Source organism: Hesperophylax consimilis, chromosome 3, assembly GCF_061612785.1.
Source record: "Hesperophylax consimilis isolate HC1 chromosome 3, BYU_Hcon_1.0, whole genome shotgun sequence".
Classification (NCBI taxonomy): Eukaryota; Metazoa; Arthropoda; class Insecta; order Trichoptera; family Limnephilidae; genus Hesperophylax; species Hesperophylax consimilis.
In genome coordinates this window covers 33,570,318-33,591,462 of record NC_142838.1, presented here as the reverse complement: position 1 = coordinate 33,591,462, position 21,145 = coordinate 33,570,318, and the positions used below count along the sequence as shown (strand labels likewise).

At 33.1% G+C, this 21,145-nt stretch overlaps 1 long non-coding RNA gene across 1 annotated transcript; it reads right to left on the bottom strand.

The window, feature by feature from the left end:
- Positions 1–4,726: 4,726 nt before the first annotated feature.
- LOC149425320 (uncharacterized) lies at positions 4,727–20,870 on the bottom strand. The gene is made up of 3 exons (XR_016305645.1): positions 20,802–20,870; positions 9,471–9,970; positions 4,727–4,767 (listed from the first exon to the last, which is right to left on the bottom strand). It is a non-coding gene; the product is annotated as an uncharacterized LOC149425320 (long non-coding RNA).
- Between the last annotated feature and the right edge of the window lie 275 nt (positions 20,871–21,145).

Below are 21,145 nucleotides of genomic sequence, written 5' to 3'. Positions count from 1 at the left end.
ACCGTCGTGGGTTCAATTGCTCTCCTATTTTCTGCTTTATTATGATGAAAGAATTAGTTTAAAAAAAAAATTCTTTCTTTAAAAAAAAAGAAGTATGACATTAAACTGGTCGTTTTTCAAATATATAGATACTCAATATAATATGTTCCATTGTGGCTCTATTTCGTATTATTTATAACAAAAATTATAAAAACCAGAAAATAATAATTTAATTTTTTATTATTCCATTGATATTTTTCGTTTACCCATTTTAAAAAAATACAGCACAAGAAATTTATTTATTGTTTTTGTGTTTAATTCGTAGAACTCCATTTAATTAAAAACAAATTTAATAATATAATTATTAAGTTCTGCAAGTATTTTTTGGTTTTTGTTATTGTTACAGCTTAAAAAAAAAGTACAAGAAATAATCATGTTTTAAAAAGTACCTACCTACAATCAATTGCACCTTCGTCCCTTTTACCTTGACTTGCTAATTATGATGATTGATTCTTATGCACTGGTTCAACTTTAGTATAGTTAAGCCAGTCAAAAGCCCAGTTAAAGGCCAGTTTAACTATTACAACGCCGCACGTCGTAGTAACAACTTGGTGTACGTTCACAGTTCAGACTTACGCACCGCGTTAAATTTACACCTCGATTAAGTTTTGTGGTTTAAGTTATTTACAAGTGAAATATTTTTGTACCCGCATATCGAAAAAAAAAATTTAAACTACTTGCAGTGGGTATTTTCACTATTATATGCGATAAAATGAAGCTAAGAAGACTATAGTTTCACCGTACCCAGACACATGACCATGCAGCTTCTCGAAGGAGTGCCAAGTAGCGATATTATTCTTTTTTACCCTTCCCCAGGGCATTTATCCTCCCGGGACGTGTTAATTGTCCGTACCTCGTTAAGTTTTTGTTTGAGAGGCATTCGTGTAAGCGGCTGGATTGGCCGCCAAAGTTTTAATCTATTCTTCCAAGAATCTTTTCTTTCCTGGCGCAGCCAAATTAATTTCAAAGTCGGAAAAGAATTTTTGAGAAATTTTTCGTAAATTTTTTTTTCACGGGTGACGGCGTCTCTCGATAAAATCGTCCATTCATTAAAATTAAATAAAATTTTCATAAATCAAGAATATTCAGAAGTTTAAAAGGAAGGGAATTCATGTACTCATGAAATACAGGCGGGCATTATGATGCCAACCAACTAATTATTGTGGATATCAATCTCTTAAAATACAGGCTTCTATTCATTTAGCATCAATTTAAAAATTATTACTCTGTTAGTTAATTTGAAAAACAATCAACGTTTCGATTAATATAATGTTTTTAAAGCAATGAACAATATTCTTAGGACGGGTTGTTTCGGAGAATCTGAACAATTCATCAAATTTCAACGTTCATTTTCAAGTTCTGTGAAAGATTTTTTCAAGTTCTGTTTTTATTTCAGTTTTGTCAAGCAACTAGCCTACAATGATATAAAAACAGAACTTGGATAAGTCTTTCACAGAACCCGAAAATGAACGTTGAAATTTGATGAATTGTTCAGATTCTCCGAAACAACCCGTCCTTATAGATTAATTGAAGGTTTAACAGTACCGTAACTAAGGATATAAAGTGTTCATCAGATAATTTAGCGACCTACACTGTTCTTATTAAGAACCTTTGCACAATTAATAATAATGATACTAACGGAACCTGGCGGATGTAGGATTACACGTGTTGATGTTTTATTTTATTAGGTAAGGCACTCGACTGGCAAGAGGTCGCGGGTTCAAATCCCGGAGTGCGCAAGTAAATTTTATTTGATTAATTTTTGTTATTTCACAAACTACTCATTCAAAATAATATTAAGTATATTTGCGGCACCTTCCAGGGTGAAGATACTCTCAGTATCGCCCTGGTGTAAGACCCGTATTCAGAACTAAAGAGTTCCTTGTGTTTGGTACTCCCCACCTTTTTCATCCCCATCTCCTTCTCCTTCCCGCTATCTGCAGCCTCACAACATACCCCGATTGGGATGCCATAACGATAACGACGACGGTTAACCACCATTCATGATTGAAACGTTGCTTGGAATGTCTTTGGCTGTGTTTGGTGACCAGATCTGAATATCCAGGTACATCATCACCATCCTCGATGCCATAGCCTCACTGGCTTTAGACGGTTGGGGGCAGTTGGGACTCTTGGGCGGTTTCACACATAAAAAAAATAATAAAAAATGAAAACCCAAATAAGAAATCAACGATCTATATTTATTCTTCATATAAATATTATGCCTTGAACCTTCATGTTTGACAGAATTAACCTTTTTGTCTTACAATTATTTCTGTTTTCTAAATTTGGAAGTAATTAATAAATATAGATATAATAATGTAATTTTCTTATTCTGAACTCCTCAATGTAATGTGCTTATTAAATATCACCGAATACGTACTGAAAACATAACGTGCTGTAATGATGTTATATATAAATTGGTTCGTACCCACTCACGACCCGATGAACATCTTATTCTTTGATCTTCTGTCAACTTCTAGAGTGGTGACGTGATCACCTCCCCTCCTCCCACCGCCCACCCACCCACCCCCTCTCCGACCCACTTATCTTTTTAACCCTACAAATTCTTGATAGATTCGTGAAGATATAACAGTGACATAGATATCCTGAATTCAGAATCAGTTGAGTTTGACATAATATTATCATATCGTTATCCTATAACGTTGGCATGGTAATATTCATAATAAATTCATTTTTCTTCTCGCGCATCTTGCATCAGAAAGAAAAAGACAGAAAATACCAATCCGTCGAATATTTCCAATCAAATTACCATAGAAATTGAAGAACGTTATTGGGATAAACAAAACTTTTCGATATTTAAAATGCCTACCTCCACGGAGAAAAATTAGTACTGCTGATTTATTAAAATCCTGTTAAAAAGGTAATAGTGAGCAATTTCATAATAAACTATTAGTACTTTCATAATATATCGGAACGCGTTTGTCGTTAGGTTTGTCCCGTTATTATACAATGACGAAATGTAAAAATATTAGAATTTTTATGATTATGTGTTCGGACATCGCCACAACACATTCGTGTTTTACTGATTAAAATCAGGAGACTGTAAATTTATTCTTTAAAGGGCTGCTGTCCTGTTTTTATCAGGGATGCGAATAATTTAAAGAGATATTTAATAAATTAATTACGCATATTTTGTATCATTAAATTTTCTTCGCGTACTGTAATTTTTAGATATTATTTTCCCGACATTCGATCCGCAATCGATGGACCTCTCATTAGTTCTACTATGTTATGACTTCAAAACCAAATGGAACTAGCAATTGTGGAGAAACTTATCACTATTTTCATTCATCATGCGAAATTATATTATTGTGTTTTGCGTAATACTCGTAAAAGTAAATGAATCGCATGGAATTGAATACATAAATTCAGAAGCATTCAATAATTTATCATCAAACTTTCTGTACAAGTTTCTGCAAAATTCTCTTAAAATATGTGCCACACGTGGAAAACATTCAACAATCAATGTTCAGGATTAAAAAGAAAATAAAGTATGTTCATTTTTGTATACCCGATAGAAACTACTTGTATACTTGTTTGTGTTCAGCTGTCTTGTCGCGAGCAGAATCCCCCAAAACTCTAATCCAATTTAAATTAGATTACGATGATTCCACGCGGTTACCGAAAATTTGTGATGGGGGTAGGTTAGGTTAGAATTCGCACAGATATTAGATATATTACACAAGTAGTAAATTACTGCACAGCACATTACAAAGGTAGTCAAATTATAATATTGAGTTCTGTATATAGGACGAAAATTCCATTTGTAATGTTGGAACTGATTTCACGTGAAGACCACACACGCATTTCTCTAATGCCCAATCGAATGAATCAATCGCTGTGCGAATAAATTTAGTTTAATTTTGGCTGTAAGAAATTTATTATTCTTTCAAATTAAACATGTGAATTTTGAAATCGCTGCAAAAAACTAAAGATATCACAAATTACTTTAATAATGATTCATGCAAACCACTCCAATAATAGCACTTGGAACTAAGTACCCGTATGGCGGGCAAATGGTAAACAAATTATAAGCACTGCTACATTAAAAGCAGCTAATTACGATACATACATACCCACAACATCTACTAACAACTCTATTTTCTGTACATGTGCTTTTTTAAGAGGTATGTGTAAATTTGTTTGTGGATGTTGTTGACCAAAGTAGTGGTGACTTCTCTCCAGTAAAAGATTTTCATTCGTGGTGTGTACTTGCACTTATACACGTTAAACCCTTAAGTGAGGTGGTAAACAAAGACGGCGCACACTTTCAAAACATCGTTAAGTAAAAGTCATAGGTAATAATTACTTTTTTATTTTGAATTATCAATCGAAAATCTTACCAACAAATCAGAGATACAATGCAAAATTTTATAAAATCTGTAGTATTTTTTTCTGTTGAACTTAAGACGGCAAAATTCTTTCCACAAAAACATATCCTTAAACAATAATTCGAATTCACAAAAATAGAGACATCTTGTTACTAAAAGTGACATTTCCGTATAATAAATGACAAACTTTTAAAACTTGTGCTCATAAAACAGCAAAAACTTTGAACACGAAAATAATGGCAATAAGTAAAATTATGCGTATTTTTGCACTAAATGCAACACAGCTTGAATTTAGTGCAATCTGGGAATGAATCTTCAATTTATTTTTCGTTTCACAGTTCTTCTAGTGTTTGCCAACGCTCGATAATGTCACCTGTGAAGTAAATATGTTATTTAAATTATTATATTAATTAAAAAATAGGATGAGAGAGGCGACGGGGGGATTTTCCATGTGGGTCCCATAGACCCACGACGTCACTTAAGGGTTAAGTCTGTCCAATTGTAAGCCACTTTTAAATATTTGTTTTGGTATTATCAAGTTGGGTATAAAGGGAACACCTCGAAATAGAAAATTTGTATTCGATATTTGTGTACACCGATTAATAACAAGCACTGAAGTATTACTATTATTTTATTAAAAAATTTAGAATGATAATATTTATTTTACTTAGTTTTGATAACAACCTAAAGATTTTGTTCCACAAATTAAAATAATGACATAAGTGGAACTAGCTATTTTTTTCACATGAACCTACTCTTACATGCAAAATAGACATTTTGTTTTTATATGTGAAAGGGTTGGGGTAAGAATTAAGATGGGAAGGGTGCTAAATTTAGTGGAGGTGTAGGATTAGGCTGATGGAGAGTTCAAGTAACAAGTACCTTCCTCTAATTTAGTCTGGTATGTGGTGTTTGAGTGGGCAGTTCATTCCATACGTGTGATACAGTGATTGAAATGTGAGTGGCTTAGAGTGGATGGTTGGGTTTTCTAATCACTTGATCAATGAAGAGTCCATATTCGTATACTTCAATATAATCAAGTGAGAGAGGTGATACTGTTACAGGTACATTATTTAGAGGGAAAAGATTGTGAATCTTGGCTTAGGATTTAAATAGTTTTCTTGAGTAGTCAGAGTAACTATAAACTAAGTATTTGATACCGTTATAACTCCAGTCAGTACCATTAAAAATTATTGATAGAAAATTCTGCACCTGTTATTGAAAGTGATTGGTTGGAATTTGTCTCATAAAAGCGCCTAGGTACAGACTGCCAACCTTGCGAAACCATTTAATTAAATTGACCGGTCAAACTCAGTTATTTTTAGATTTAATTTAGTTAATTCTGTATCGTGCGAAAAAAGACTTTTTTATTTATTTAATCAATTTTGTAAACAAACATTTTTTTATAAATTGAATAATACTATTAGAGTTCTACAAATTAAACTTGAAAACAAAAAATATATATTTTGTAATACTTTGTTAAGATATTTGAATATTTATATTAGTCGATAAGATAGGTAAATCTTGAAGATCCGACCACATTTACATGATATGTGCACTAATATTACTACTGTACAAAGTTTATTTTCAAAAATAATATCAGTAAACATCTCAGTTTTGGTGGACAGTACTGTAGCGTTTAGCTATTTACATAATTTTATAATGTTGAAGCAATCTGTCATCTTTCTCTAATGATTAAAAAAAACACGTTGGGCTTACACGTGTTGACCAACAATGTTTTAAAATACAATTTTAGTGAGTAGGATTACCGACACTTAAAATTTTATGAAATAGATAATATTTTTCTGCAAAACAGCTTAGAAATACGTCTTTATCTATGACTTCTATGGATTGTGCATTTCTGTAGAAGTGAGTTTGTTTCTGACATTATTGGTTACGCCTTTCGTTAGTTCGTCTGTGAGTGGTTTATTTATGGTTCGTCTCCGAGCGTTCGCGGATGCCTCGAGGCGAAACATACCACCTTCAGAACAATCAAAAATTCACGAAGAAGTATTATATTATTATTTGCCATCAAAGGGTTCTGGAGGTAATTTTATTTATTAATAAGATAATTTTAGATAAAACCCGACGCAACCAGCCATAGTTTCACTATCCACTATTACAAAACATTAATTTTAGCTTTGTTAAAAGTCAACTGGAATGCAATTCTCCCGTCTGGAACCCACATTACAATATTTACAAGCTATTGAAAAAAATCGAAATAAATTCATACATTTTTTAAAATGGGTATTCCAGCAATTTCGTGGAACTACAACACTCGTTTAAATAAAATGAATATGCTTAAATTGTCTGAAAGAAGGATTTTAACTGACTTAATATTTCTGCTTAATTCTAAAAGATTCTAAATGCATGATAGCCCATAATTGCTTGCATTGATAAGCTTTCGGATTCCACTACGTACTAAGAAGTCAATATCTAGAAGTCGAGATTTAATTCAGTGAAGAAATTTTGGTACTAACTACCATATGTATTCCTTATTTCCCAGAAAACTTATGAAGGGAAATAATTATACCGAGTCTGTGGATATCTTTAATTTATCACTTAACAAATACAAAAGATTGTTACTGAGACAGTTAAATAATGTATAATTAATATTTACTGTATTAATATATAATTTTTGATATTCATACGTAAACAGCCCCTAAAACGGGCATGAATAAAGAAATAAATAATAAATAAAAACTTAAAGTCGTGAGTACTTTCAGAGACTTAGCATCCATTGTATTCGTGTATTTACCAAAGGTCAGAAGGAACTAGTTCAGAACAATTTCCAATCCGCTACCGCTGGCGTTGAAGAGCTTTATATTGTATTTTACTGTTGTATTTTATTTCAAATACACCACCATCATGTGTGATAAAGGGAGGTATAATAAAAATCCTGCTTTGAGCTAGACACGCAAAGTTATCCCATTGTTTTTCTCTCGTAGGGATAAAATAGATGCTAATGAAAATATGACATTATGTTTATTTGTTAATATTATGCGCCCATACATTTATAATAATTTAGTAGAAAATTATTAAAAAAGAGAAATTATTAAACGGAACAAATGAAAAAAATAGTAAAAGCTAACATTAATATTATTTATGGGGTAGGTTTTTATAGCCCTCTTGTAACTAAATTACGTGCAATTGAATACATCTACTGTTTCTGAGGAAGTATTGCCAACTGTATGTAATCTAGGTACAAGCGAGTATCTATACTAAATGAGCATGATAATGTGTCTTACAGTTTTTCGTGGTTATGTCTCAATGTTGTAAAGTTCAAATTTTAGTTCGTAGGTAATAGAATATAAATATTTTAGTTTTAGAATAGATGTACACTGGATATTGAATGTAAGAATCTTAAAGCAAAATAAAATGTATATAAAAAAATAATAAAATCGTAATATGAATAATATTATGTAATATGAACATCCATTGGATAAGTCACAACCTTGAGTCCATCAGAGGTATCACGCTTTATATGCGCTGGGGCGTCTAGCACGGTCAACTGATAAAGGATTTATCGACAATGTCGATAATTTGTCGTCGTTCCCGAGCACGACTGCAGATCGCTAACCTACAAGCAACTGTTTAGGTCGAATAAATTTAGAACACTTGGTCGTTTTGAACTGTTGTTTGTTCGTTGGTGATCTGCAGACATGGTCGGGAACGATGACAAGTTGCGGAAATTATCGATAAAACTTTTAACGATCGCCTGTGCTAGATACGCAGAGCTCCTAGCACGAATGCATTTCTAAAGGTTTTATCGACGACTTAGATGTTGCGTCAACAGGTCGGCAACGAACAAAAGACAATTACATCAGTGTTAACAAATAGCCGATATTGTCGATAAAACTTGTATCGGTTTGCTTTTGCTCGGAGTTATAAATATTTAGGTTGTATTGGAAAAGATATTATTAGATTATAAACTCTCAAATTTTAAAGTTTCTGACACACTTTATAATCTTCATCGGACAGCAGATAAAATGCATTTTTGTGGACATTTTTAATTGGATAATTAAAACTTTTGGTCTTCGGACGCATTTTAATTAAGACTTGATTGAAGTATTTTTTTTTAATACGGAGCCTTAATTGCGAGAACAATTCATGATTCACCACTGCGGCATTTAGCTTTACGCTTTGCAGATGATGAGATAATATTTATGTAGTATTAACCAATTAGTAGTACTCACCATTTACTGGTCTTCAATGTATGTGTTTTTGGATAACGTACGTGTCTTGGTGTATTGTAGGAGTCAATATTAATTTAAATCTATATGGAATATTGACGGTTGCTACATACTCATATTCTACTCATAGACAAAGTTGACAGGTAATACCTACGTACACTCAAATTAAAACAAATTTCATCACATCATTTTGAAATTTGAATTCATGCAAATGGATGAATGGATGCTGAAACTACGACATAGATTTCATAAATATAGATTTTCTCTACTTCTCTATTTCTATACGATAATACGGAATTTGGGATATAAGACATTCATGGTGGATATTGTTTAAAAAGTAAAAAATGTAAATCAGTAGTTTTCAAAATCATTTGGATACAATCATACTTCGGATACAGGAAATACGTCTAAGTATGTACCTACGAAGAAAACATCAGGAAAGAAAATGGATGAAAAATAATATCTCTTGGTTATTGTTCTGTGAAAGAGTACCTCCTTTGGATTTAAACGTTGAGTTTTCAATTTCGGAAAGTGAGCTACAACCTTTCTACATAAATATCAAGTTACATGTCTGGCGAATAATATCAAAAATCTCTAATAATTCAAATAAAACTAAAAAGATTACCATTGATTGTATGAAATTGAACAATATGCTTATGCACTAGAGGCGTTGCGACTGGGAATTAATATAGGAAGCTTTTGGGTAAGCCACCCATTTCAATAAGGTCGAATGATTGTAAACAAAACGAAAGCAATACCAACTCTGCGTTCATAGAACAATAACAGTTCGATTGCAAACAAAACGGAAACAATGTCGACCAGAACAGTAACCAAGAAGGAAGAAATAAATAAAGAACTAGTGTGTGCCATCTAGCGTGCATACCATGCGTGGTGTACGGCTCTGGCGGCCAGGGTATGGGCGGGGGCTCGCTACAGGGCTGGGGCGGGGGCAGGGGGGTGGTGGGCGGGCTGGGCGGGGGGGTGGCGGGCTGACCTGGCAACAGCCGCCCCAGCGATGTGTCCTCGGCCCCGCTGCCGCCCTCGCCGCTGCTGCCACCGGTAGCGCCGTAGTTCTTGTAGGATGCCATCTTCATCTCCTCTGACTTGGTCACCTTGAACCTCTCCGACATCTCAACCAACGATTCACGACACAACACACAACACTACTAGTTTACTTAACTTTCCGTTTTTCTGGTCACAGACACCTGTTGTTGCTTCCTATCATACGAATCGAGAATGCACTTCAAACACTCACTGTAGTAGTTTCAGAATTGTTCACATTCCTCCAATCGTAGGAGGTATTATACAATGCTTTACTCACTCAAGTATCCAATCGAAGTCACTGAAGTTTTTAAAACACTATTTAAATTGTCATTGAAAAAACTGAATCAAAACAAAAATAAATTATACTGTCACCCAAAAGCTCATATTTATTAGAATTCCTCATTTACGTAATTTTTATTAAGGTCGATAGCTTATTGTGTATTGTATACTAATTGATGTTTTTTATGCAAATGTTTTATGAATCATACCGACCAGTTTAATATAATAAATGTATTGTTTGACCTGCTTTGCACGCGTTTAGCATGATTACCGATACGATAAAAATGTGTTATCTCCCACCAACCTATTGATACGAATAATTACGAACGCTGAATAAATATTTTTCACAAGCTCCAGCTGATACAGCATGAATTAGATTGTTCCACAACCTTCCCATTTGATTCTCGTTGTTCTAGTGTTATAATGGAGCATTATCTTGCAAAATGGAGGATATTAAGGACTTTTTTTAATATAAACGGCAATTATTCTTTTTTATTCTAGTAGAATACATTACGAGTTTAACGACATGATAAGAGTTGTACGCAACATCATAAAAGTAGAATTGGAGATTTGATGGTCTGCGACAAGAATTTACATTGCGTTAGCAGGTCTATGGCACGCTTGTGGAGCATTGTTTTTGTATAGGCACGGGATAGGCCGTATAGTGTTACCAGGGAGGGGGAATTATGTTCAAACCAAAAAGACCGTATGCAGTCAGTTTTTGTCATAATATCAGAAAAGTGTTACGTCATTATCGTGTTTTCTTTTTTGAGTATTATAGCCTGTTGCACTCTATAACAAACGTTTCGGACTGCGCTACAGTATCCATTATCAGAGTAGATGTGTAAAATGTATATACTCATATCGCTTATACAGTTTTTCGATGAAATAAATAATTTAATAGTATAGGTTAGGGCAAAAGTAAGCACCCTATTGGAAAACGCTATAACTTTTGCAAATGGCGCCAAACGTCAATTCGGTTTTAACATTTGTGAAGTAAACAAAAGCAGAATACAAATCGACAAGACATGAATCGGTTTACCGGAAAAAAAAAATTTCACAAGCAGTACCAGTTTATCATAAAAAAAAATTACAGCAAAAGAACATAGGGTGATTACTTTTGCTCCATCCTGTATTAATAGAAGCGTTATTTACGAGCAACGATATTATCTAAATCTAGCAAAAAAATGTAGAATCGCTTACGAGAAGGATAGCAATTGTATGAGTATATGTGTGTAATAATGAAAGAGCTATATGAACGGGCCGCTAAATTAGTTTATTAGTTCAGTGAAACCACGGGCGTTGTCTCTCACTATATTAATTATCTAAATTTCCGAGAAGTAAATACCACAACATTGCAAGATATCAAGAGACAATCAATCATGTGTTACTGTAAAAAAAAGATTGATTCCATCGTTTCATTGATGGTGAAAACATTGACAAATGCTGTTTAAGTATAACATGCAATATAATTTTAAATACCTTAATTCGTTTAAAGAATATTTGTTATTTATATTATGTACCAAATTCATCGCCGATGACCCTCGACAGATTAGTCGTTACCAGTCCTTCAAAGATAAATATTGATAATTGAATTCCTTATAAGTACCGTAGCAAAAAAATGCTTATAATTTCATTTCCTTTTAAACCCACAAGGAACCGCTCAGATTATCATGATAACTGATGACGCTTAAAATTCAAAGCCCTAACTCCAAAATGGAATTGGCCCATAGCATTTTCCATTCATCGTTTTGCAAGCTTCCCATATTGGCTTTATTGATAATCGACTCGCCTTTCCATTACAACGAGATCAACCCAATAATATGAATATGTGCCTACATTGATGGGATGGGAGGTTAGCCCACTAATGTATCTGACCCCAACAATGAAGTGGTTCTTTCTTGGACGTCTTTATTGAGAACAATCTCACTCAGCATACAATAATATCATCCGTCACACTTCTTTATTTACTGACAACTTATTATTGCGAGCTACAACTAACAATGCCGTTCAATTTCCTCGTCCGGAGGAATGTGTTGGTATTTAATATCTCTGTACATTTAAAAAAAATGTGTTATGTTAATATTGCTGTAGTAAAATGATAAAAATATGTTTTTAAACATTGACGCTGTCACTATCGTAAACATGTTATTATTTATCCTTTAATTAGTTAGTTTCCTGCAGCATAATCTGTATTTCTCATGGTTGTAATTACTTTTTTTCACTCACATAATATCTTTGTATTAACATAAAATGCCCCATCGTACTGTATATAGCGATGAGTCATTCATGAACGAGCCGCACAATTGATCTAGCTCTTTTTTACGAACTCTATTCGTACGACTCTCAGCAAACCGTACCACGGCTCAATTGAACTCTTTTTTTATCAGGAGATTTTTTAGAAAAATAGCATCACTAAAATTATGCAAGTCTTAATTGTTATTAAAACAGAACAATAAAATTAATATATTAAAAACGGCGTGTAACAGTCCGACATCTGAACTTTGACGTATTTACTTAAACCTAATAACTATCTAGCATCTTATTTTCCTCGTGGCATGAGGCGGCGTACCGGTAGCAAGAGTGGTACAATCATTCATTCGCTTACGCAGAGAGCTGGGAGCCGTATCGAGGGAGACGTATCAGGGGAGCCGTACAGGGGAAGCCGTACAGGGGGAGCCGTACAGGTGGAGCCATACAGGGAGAGCCATACAGGGGGAGCCGTACAAGGGGAGCCGTACTTTTTATTGCTCATACGCTCTGAGCTCACGGCTCCCATTCAATTTAAGTGTCTTTAAATTCATTATTAAAAAAAATCCAGTCCAATCATTTGTCATAAATATATCCTGTTTGTGTCTATAAAAAATAAATAAATTACGCTGTTCTTTAGAGGGTGTTTAGAAAAACCAAGTCCCACCCTTAAGAACGTTGCAAGCTTGACGGGTATTATTTCTGTATGTATCTGTTACAAAAATAAATTGTGATTATAAATAAATTGTCTATAATTAGACCTTAAGAGAGACGATCGAATCTTTCCTGTTGTGTAATTAACTATGGATTTGTATTGTTCGCACTGCGGTCAAAACCAAGTTAAGAAGATAACTTTAATTATTTCCCAATACAATATATTTTATGTTGAAAGATAATCCGGAAAACAAGAGCATTTTCCTATAATTCTAAACTTCACTACCACACGCAGAAAAATGAGTATTCCTGATTTATCAAAATCCTGTTAAAAACTGGATTCTCATGTATTCATAATATATCGGAACACGTGTTCATGCACCTGCGTTTGTCCTGTTAATATGTAATGACGAAATATTAAAAAAATTATGAACACGTATTCCGACGTCGCGATAACACATTCATGCTATACTGAAAGTTTATTAGGAAACATGTCAATTCATTAGTTAAAATTCTGAAATCCCGTTTTTAACCGGATTCCGAATAATTTGAAGAGATTCTTAATAAATTAGCAATATTTTACATCAGTAAGTTTTCTCCGGGCAAAACCCAGCAAACCTTCGTGATAATTACTTGCAGTCGTGCATTCCAAACTATTAAATTTTCTACTGTTGTATAAAAAAGCGAAAAATATTGTAAAATAATTGCAGATTGAATTTGCGGTAAAGAGAAACTCGTTGGTTGTTTGTAAGCCGAAACGGTTTGGCGTTGGATATTTCATAAAATGAAATTCTGTTGAATAAAATTCACACATGATGAATTTTAGGTTGATCCATACTGTTTCTGAATACAGGCCGGTAGTCTAATTAAAAACACATTTTTCAGTGCTACTATAATTTTTTTCAAAATGTCTGTCTCTTTATAAAAATGTTCCCTTATAGATCTGCGAGTACATAATGCTTCTAAATATAATTTGAGCAAATCATTTTGTAAAAAAGCAGGAATGTATCAAATGGTGACCGGATAAATCATCAAAATGATAATTCATGACATCTTTAAAAAGTTATATAAATTCATGGAAAGTAATGAAACAAAAACTTTATTAACTGTGTTAAGTAGGTTAGGTTAGGTTAGGTTAGGTTAGGTTAGGTTTAAATATATTTTTTTCATGGTTTCTAATGACTTTATATCACTTTTTGAAGGTGTGTTGAATTGTCACTATGTTGAGTTATCATGGAACGTATCAAATATGTATGAAAATACGTGTGTTTTTGATCGACATCTAAGAATACGGACTATAAAGAAAAAGTAAACTGACTTTTAATCTCACGTTAAAAAATAATTTTATTTTACATGAATTTGCACGAAAAATCTCGACCCGATTCAAAAACGTCAATCGAAAAACTGTGCGTCAGCGCCTTGATGTAATTTATAAGAGTAATCAACTTATGTCATTATACTACCAATGTTGTGTTTATCAAAAAAAATATGTTTTAAAACTAAAACAAAATAATATCTATAATTATATTCTATGTGTGTCAGAATTTTTAAGGTCCTGACGTCTTTTTAGTTGATCTGTATAGCGATAGGTGACTGAATTCTGATGGCATTCTTATCAGATAATCCATGTGAGATCCGTCTCCATTAGCCCGGGGCGGAGAGAGGTGAAGACATAGAAAGGAAGAAGAAGGGGAGATGGGGATGGAGAAAAAATAAAGATTAGAACGCTTGAAAGTGGCGGCGGGAGATTAACAAGATGCCATTAGCCTGATGAAGGCTAGAATGACGAGAGTAATATATATCTATCTCCATACCGTACGGAAAACATATAGCCAAAATATCATACTTTCGCGACAACACTTCGTAAGTCAAGATATGTCAAAGTGAGATAAAAGACTTGGACATTCTATATCTTCACTATGTGTTATATAGAGCTCTATATAATTGTGTAGGCCGTAAGCACGACGACGGTGGCATACTTGTACAATTATATTACTATCGTCTTTTTGTCTATTGCAAATTTAAAAAACTTGTTATTAACATCGCAAAATGTAATAAATTAACATTTACACATAATAAGAATAAAATATCCTTTGTATACGCACTAAACGGCACACACATCAATGAAGTAAAATATATCAGGGACCTCGGGGTAACACTGGATGTTAAATTAAACTTTATCCAACACACTGATGACATCATTAACAAAGCCAATAAAATGCTGGGATTTATAATTCGTATAGCAAAACCCTTCCACAACATAAACACTCTACATTCCCTTTACACCTCATATATTTGCCCGCACCTGGAACAATGTACACCGATCTGGACTCCTTTATACCAAGCCCATATCGAAAGAATAGTAAGAATCCAAAAAAAAATGTTTTGAACACATAAATTATAAACTAAACTTACACTTCTCAAATTATACCGAATCCATTAAATTTCATCATTTTAACACCCTCCAAATACGACGTCTAATTTTTGATCAAATCTTATTGTTTAAAATCCTAAATAATGGTCTGAACTCACCAGAACTTACCAATTTAATAAATCTTCATATTCCGTCTAGATCAACCCGACAATCTGATTTATTTTCTCTACCCTCGTGTAGAACAAACATTCGAAAAAATTCCCCAATTCCTCGTTTATGTGCACAATATAATACAAAATTTTACAGCATTGACATTTTTGGTAATAACCTAAAGAAATATCGATATGAAGTAATGCGTACGATCGATTATTAATATGAGAGTATGGAATGTATCGGGAGCATCTCCTATCCTCTTCCTATTTTCCTCTTCCTCTCCCCTTCCTTTAACACCAAATTAATTTTAAGATATTAAAACTTCTTTTCCAATGAACATTAACATAAGAAACTTCTGTGGCTTGACTTCAGTTAACTTGTATATTTATATCTATCATTGTATATTATATAAAAGCTGTTTGTTTCTTACAAAATAAATAATAAATTAAATCAAAGGAAATTTTTCTTCCAAAAATGCTAAAGTTGATCAGTATAGTAGGTATCCGTGTTAGTTTAAAATGTGAATTTTTTAATACTTTCAACAATAGTAGGTCTATAACTCAAAACACCCGATTTTCAAGATATGAACTTGGAACATTCAATTGTCCTGGATATTTAAAATAACATTCGAAACTACCGAGTTTATCTATCTACCGAGTCTATCTCGAGTCTATCTACCGAGATAGACTTGTCGTCGATGACAATGCATTTTATCAAAACACACGAATCATTACGAACATTACAGCAGTTAACATAGGAAATAAATGTCAGTCCTAAACGATCGGCATCTGGCAAAGTCGGTGGCTCGGCTCCTTGAACAAACCAAAAAAAAAAAAACTTTTCAAAGAAAATTTAAAATAGAAAACTTTGTTTTTTACGGATTGAGTTTTATTACCGTTTCATCGGAAATAATACGCAACATTTCTTGAAAGTGACAAGTTTATAAATCTGTTATTGGCGCCACGACCAAAATACTACAACGGGTGAAGTAACTACGTTGCATCCTTGAACCAGAATATAACTGCACGAGCTATTTATTCCGTGAATGAATCAATCCAGTGGGTTATGCACGAGAGAACTCAAATGCTGTGCTCAAAGAACATAATCATTTATTAAATAATGGCATGTTGTTTTTATTTGTTCCCATTTCTTATGATTTCACTGGTTGGTTTCAATAGCGTAATATATTCGGCGGCTCTGTGTCAAAACATGACATGTGCAAAACTATGTGTTCTCCTGAGACATGTAATTTTGGAGCCCATCGTAGTTTGACCGAAAAACCATAGAATTGAAGGAATTGTTGAAGAAAGCAATAAATTGATAATCTGAAGTTAGGTAAAAAATGGTTAAAAAGGGTATCAACTAAACGCAGCCAGACAGCCAGTAAAAAAACGAAGTTTTTTATTTTTTTTCTTAATAGCAGTATTTTTTAAAGATTATCTGAGGATTGAACTTCCCTCCCCAGTGACTGACTTAAATGAATGAACTGCGCTATCACTTAAGCCAAATCCTAATTGGATGGTACCGATATTAATTTTGTGTACTGTGCTGCTGTAAATTTTTATATTTCATCAATTTTAGAGAAATGCGTGTGTGTGCGTGAGTATCACCAAAATAGTTGATATTATGCATAGTCATCGACAACGAGTCCATCTGCCGAGTTTCAGCTCTATCGGATATCGGGAAGATTCCATTACATAAATATTTCAAGAAAACAAATTATGAATATAAACAAGAGAACGCCAAACACGACAAAATGGAATAAAGTGATAAACGAATTAAGATAAAATGATTTTAGGACTGACCAAAATAAACATACCTCAACAAATTATTTCTACCAAACTATGTAGTCCAAACCTCACCAGGGCTGTACTGAATGTATTTCAATCTAGATTTGAGAAGGAGTTTCCAAAAGACATTATATATTTTTTCCACAAGACATGTGAGCTCCCAGTTTTGAAGCCATTATAAAAAGTATTTTATGTATAATTATGAATGTTTATAAAGATAAATAAATAAACAGCGAATGTTCCAGACTAAAAGGGCGCAAGTGACAATAGTAGGCATACGAAATATGTACTATCTACTATACCTTTTAGCTGATTAAGTTGTAGTTGTTCACGGACCTGCAAATTTCGCTATAATTTTTGTCATGTTTGGCGAAATTCGCGTTTTCTTTTACGAATTTTTCATTCTTCTGAAAAGTGGTGTCATTTTTTAACAAAAGTTATGTCATGTTCCCTTTTTGGTACTTTTTAGCAAAAAAGTGAGTGATTTTTTTTTAATTATCGAAAAAGAAAAAGAAGTATACTTCAACGTGTTTTCGATACGAAATTAGCGGCTTTCCGTTTTATTCTTATCAAGCTTGTCAAAAGTCAAAACTGTAGACTAAGAAATATTTAGAATATATGATATCGTTTTCTTTTTAAAATACGAAAATCTCGAATGCCAAAATTCGCGCTTTCCTATTTGTAATAATTATTACTAGATACACATATTATTTTATCCTTATTTTATTAATGATATTATATTGCTATATTTATATTAGTTTTTCAGAATGCAGCATGTTTCATGAATGGCATTTGTTATGATATTATGAGAAGAGTGTCTGGCATCGGCATAGTGCAGCCAGAACAGAGCCAGCAGCTACGATCATTATTTACGAGGTTATGAGTTTACGAGAACATTCCAGAAATGAGCCGATAAGTGTCGGGAAGCGATAAAGCGCGACGGAATGACTCAGCTGCGGTCTCGGCCGTTCGTGGTTCAGTCGCTGCTTATTTCTCGATTCGGTTTGTTTTGGGGGACCCAGTATCTACGCTTCTATCTATTCCTTCCACTATTTGCTCACTGAATAGAAAATCTCTAGAAGCTAAGTTTCATCTTTACACGGTGCCCGGAAACTCGTAATGGAATAGTGAAACTGGTGAACCTACATCACGTTTGGAGGCAATATTATGGTATAACTTTTTTTTATTTGACAAATCGTTTTCGAGTAAATCGAGTCCGAAGTTGAAATTTTTTAGAACAAATTATAACACTAGGGGGTTAGAATCAGCCGATGAAAGACTTTTAAACTTGTTGAATACAAAAATTTAAAATTTAAAAAAAAATGGAAATGATGTTTGAAAAATATTTTTTTGGTTTCCCTGTGTGATGTAAATTCGCCAGTTTACCGCTTGTACAAGATTTTCAGAATGCTTTGTAAACAGAATTGAAAAAAACATGTGTTTTTATTAATTCCTTTCGACTCCTAGGACCTTCGATCGGCCAACGGTACTGATTATCTTGCAAAGAATAAATATCAGTATTAGATCATTTTCAACAAAACTAAGAAAATATTGAGCTTTCTTCGGACACACGGAACCGCCCACAACACGCTTCTGGAGAATATTTGTTCAATGTGTGGTCCCAACTCCGTGGTTAGTCTCTATCTATGTCGGCTGAAATCAAATCTAAACGAGAATAACAAAGTAGGATCAATGAGAGAATAAAATCCGTTCTGAAAATGAAACTGGTCTCGAACAAGTTTAAAACATTTTTTATACATATCATAAGTAGGTATAGACTATGGTTTGGTAAAACATTACACTGAAAACCAATTAATAAAGATGATTTTATGACACAACCAAAAAAGGAGAAAAATAATATTTTAAAAATATACAAATATGTATTTAAATCAACATAAAAACACGACCAAGATTTGAATTTAAAAATAAAAACGTGTTTTTAAATGAACTGATTTTAATATTTCAAAGCTCAGTAGCTCTTGATGGAAAAGTCGTATTCAGTTTCACACAGATTAAAGCTGTGATTTAAGATTGAGTTTAAGCTTTGAAAACAAATAAAGAAGAAAAAAAATCTGCTCGTAACTTATATTAGATTTTTATTTTTGTTGTCTTTTTCATAAAACGATGTTGTTTTGTGTTCATATTAATCAATATTTCTTTAAATTCTGTTTTGGTCAAACTAAAATAATTTATTTAAAACATTTGATATTGATTTAAAATGGGATGATTTAACCCTTCAAATCAATATCACAAATAAAAATACATAATAATTTAATGAACGGAAAATATTTTTTAATTAACCTCGTACCGATCACAGAGCGATGCAGGCTCGCTGAGCTGTTCAATTAAAGTTTCTCAAATTTAAATAATAATATTACTCGGCTCCGTGCCATGCTACGCAAACATACATTTGAATATTTTTAAGAATCAAACATCGTGAATGGATTATTTCATGAAGACAGCACGCAATATTCACGCAAATCTGAGCACAGAATTTAAGCCAAATGTGTTGCCTAATTTGAAAATAATCCCAATCGAAAGATCTCCCAAATATGTTTGGGTACCTACTCATTTTTCGTATTTAATTAAATAAGTTCGAATATTTCAAAAATGGAACTAATGATTTTAGAATAATCTTTTTAAATCCAGACAAGAGATAAAGTTATAGGTACTTAATATATTTAATGAGACGATTATTTATATTCTTTATTTGAAATGTGTTTTTTTTATCCTGTAGAAAATTCCTCAGTTTTTATCTTGGAAAGTCAAGTTAATTCTTCTGATTATTCACGGGTAAACAACTAGTGTCAAATTTTTAATTTTCTCCTTTTTTATTAAATATCTAAAAAATTGTGAAATGATTTTCTGCAATTATTAAAAATGATTGTATGTTAAAATTTAGGCTAAATTCACGTAAAATAATTGTAAAATCTATAATTCAATGTAAATTAAGCTACAAATCGCCTAAATATTTCAATTTTATTATATTTTAAAACTATATATTTTTTATTTAAAATAAATAAAATTTAACACCGTTATTATGTTCTGCTAGTATTTTTGTTTTGATAATGGCTTTGAACGTAGAAACAGCTATCATAGTGATATATTTAAAGATAATTAACGAATAATAATTAGAAATTGGAAAACAATACATATTTATGTCTGGGTAAGAGAGTTAATTTTTTTAGGTGAATCAAATCTTCGATTGAATGGTAGAGTTTGAAATTATTGGTGCAAATCAAAATACAAAAACGTTTAAATAATATACTCTAATAATGTGAATTAACGCAATGAAATAACAAATATATTAAAATTGTTGAAAAGTGTTTCATTGGTTGTGATCGGTTTTTTGTTTTGTATTTTACGTTATGCCTGTGTTTAGTAGACAGTAAAGAGAGCTCGCAGTAATTCAGAAGAACACAGCTAAGTAAAAGTAAACAAACGGTCCAGACGCAACAGATAACATCAACAGAACGCTCCGTGGGTAGATTTAAGAACCGCATATCTTAATTCTCAACTCTTGTAGAGAATATTTCATAAATTTACATTGAAAACCGTAAGAAGTATATGTGACTTAGTCGCCACCCCGTGCCCGGGCCCGGCCCCGTGGGGCAAACATTGTAGACAGTATTAGGACGTAATAAGGCGTGAGCGGTGACAGTTTAACTACCACACGTTTGTCAACACCGGACCGGAAAGCGGATTTTCACGGAATCCGATGACAGCGCGGGAACTTTTCGCGGCAAAGGAGAAGTGCGGAGCGAAAAGCGCTGCACGTCAGCTGCGGGCGGCGGCTGCGGGCTCACTGAAACCTGAACTAGGGCTGCAGCCCGGACACCGCTCTCCCTCGCGCAGAATTTGTGAAATCTAGCCACCTAGTAAAAAAGTCCAAACCAAAGTAATCATGTTACTGTATTTTAGTGATTTTGAATTTAACCTTTTTATTGTGTAAAAACCCTAGCCAAATTGCACTACTGCTGGAAAATATGTACGTAGATATGCGGAAAATAATAT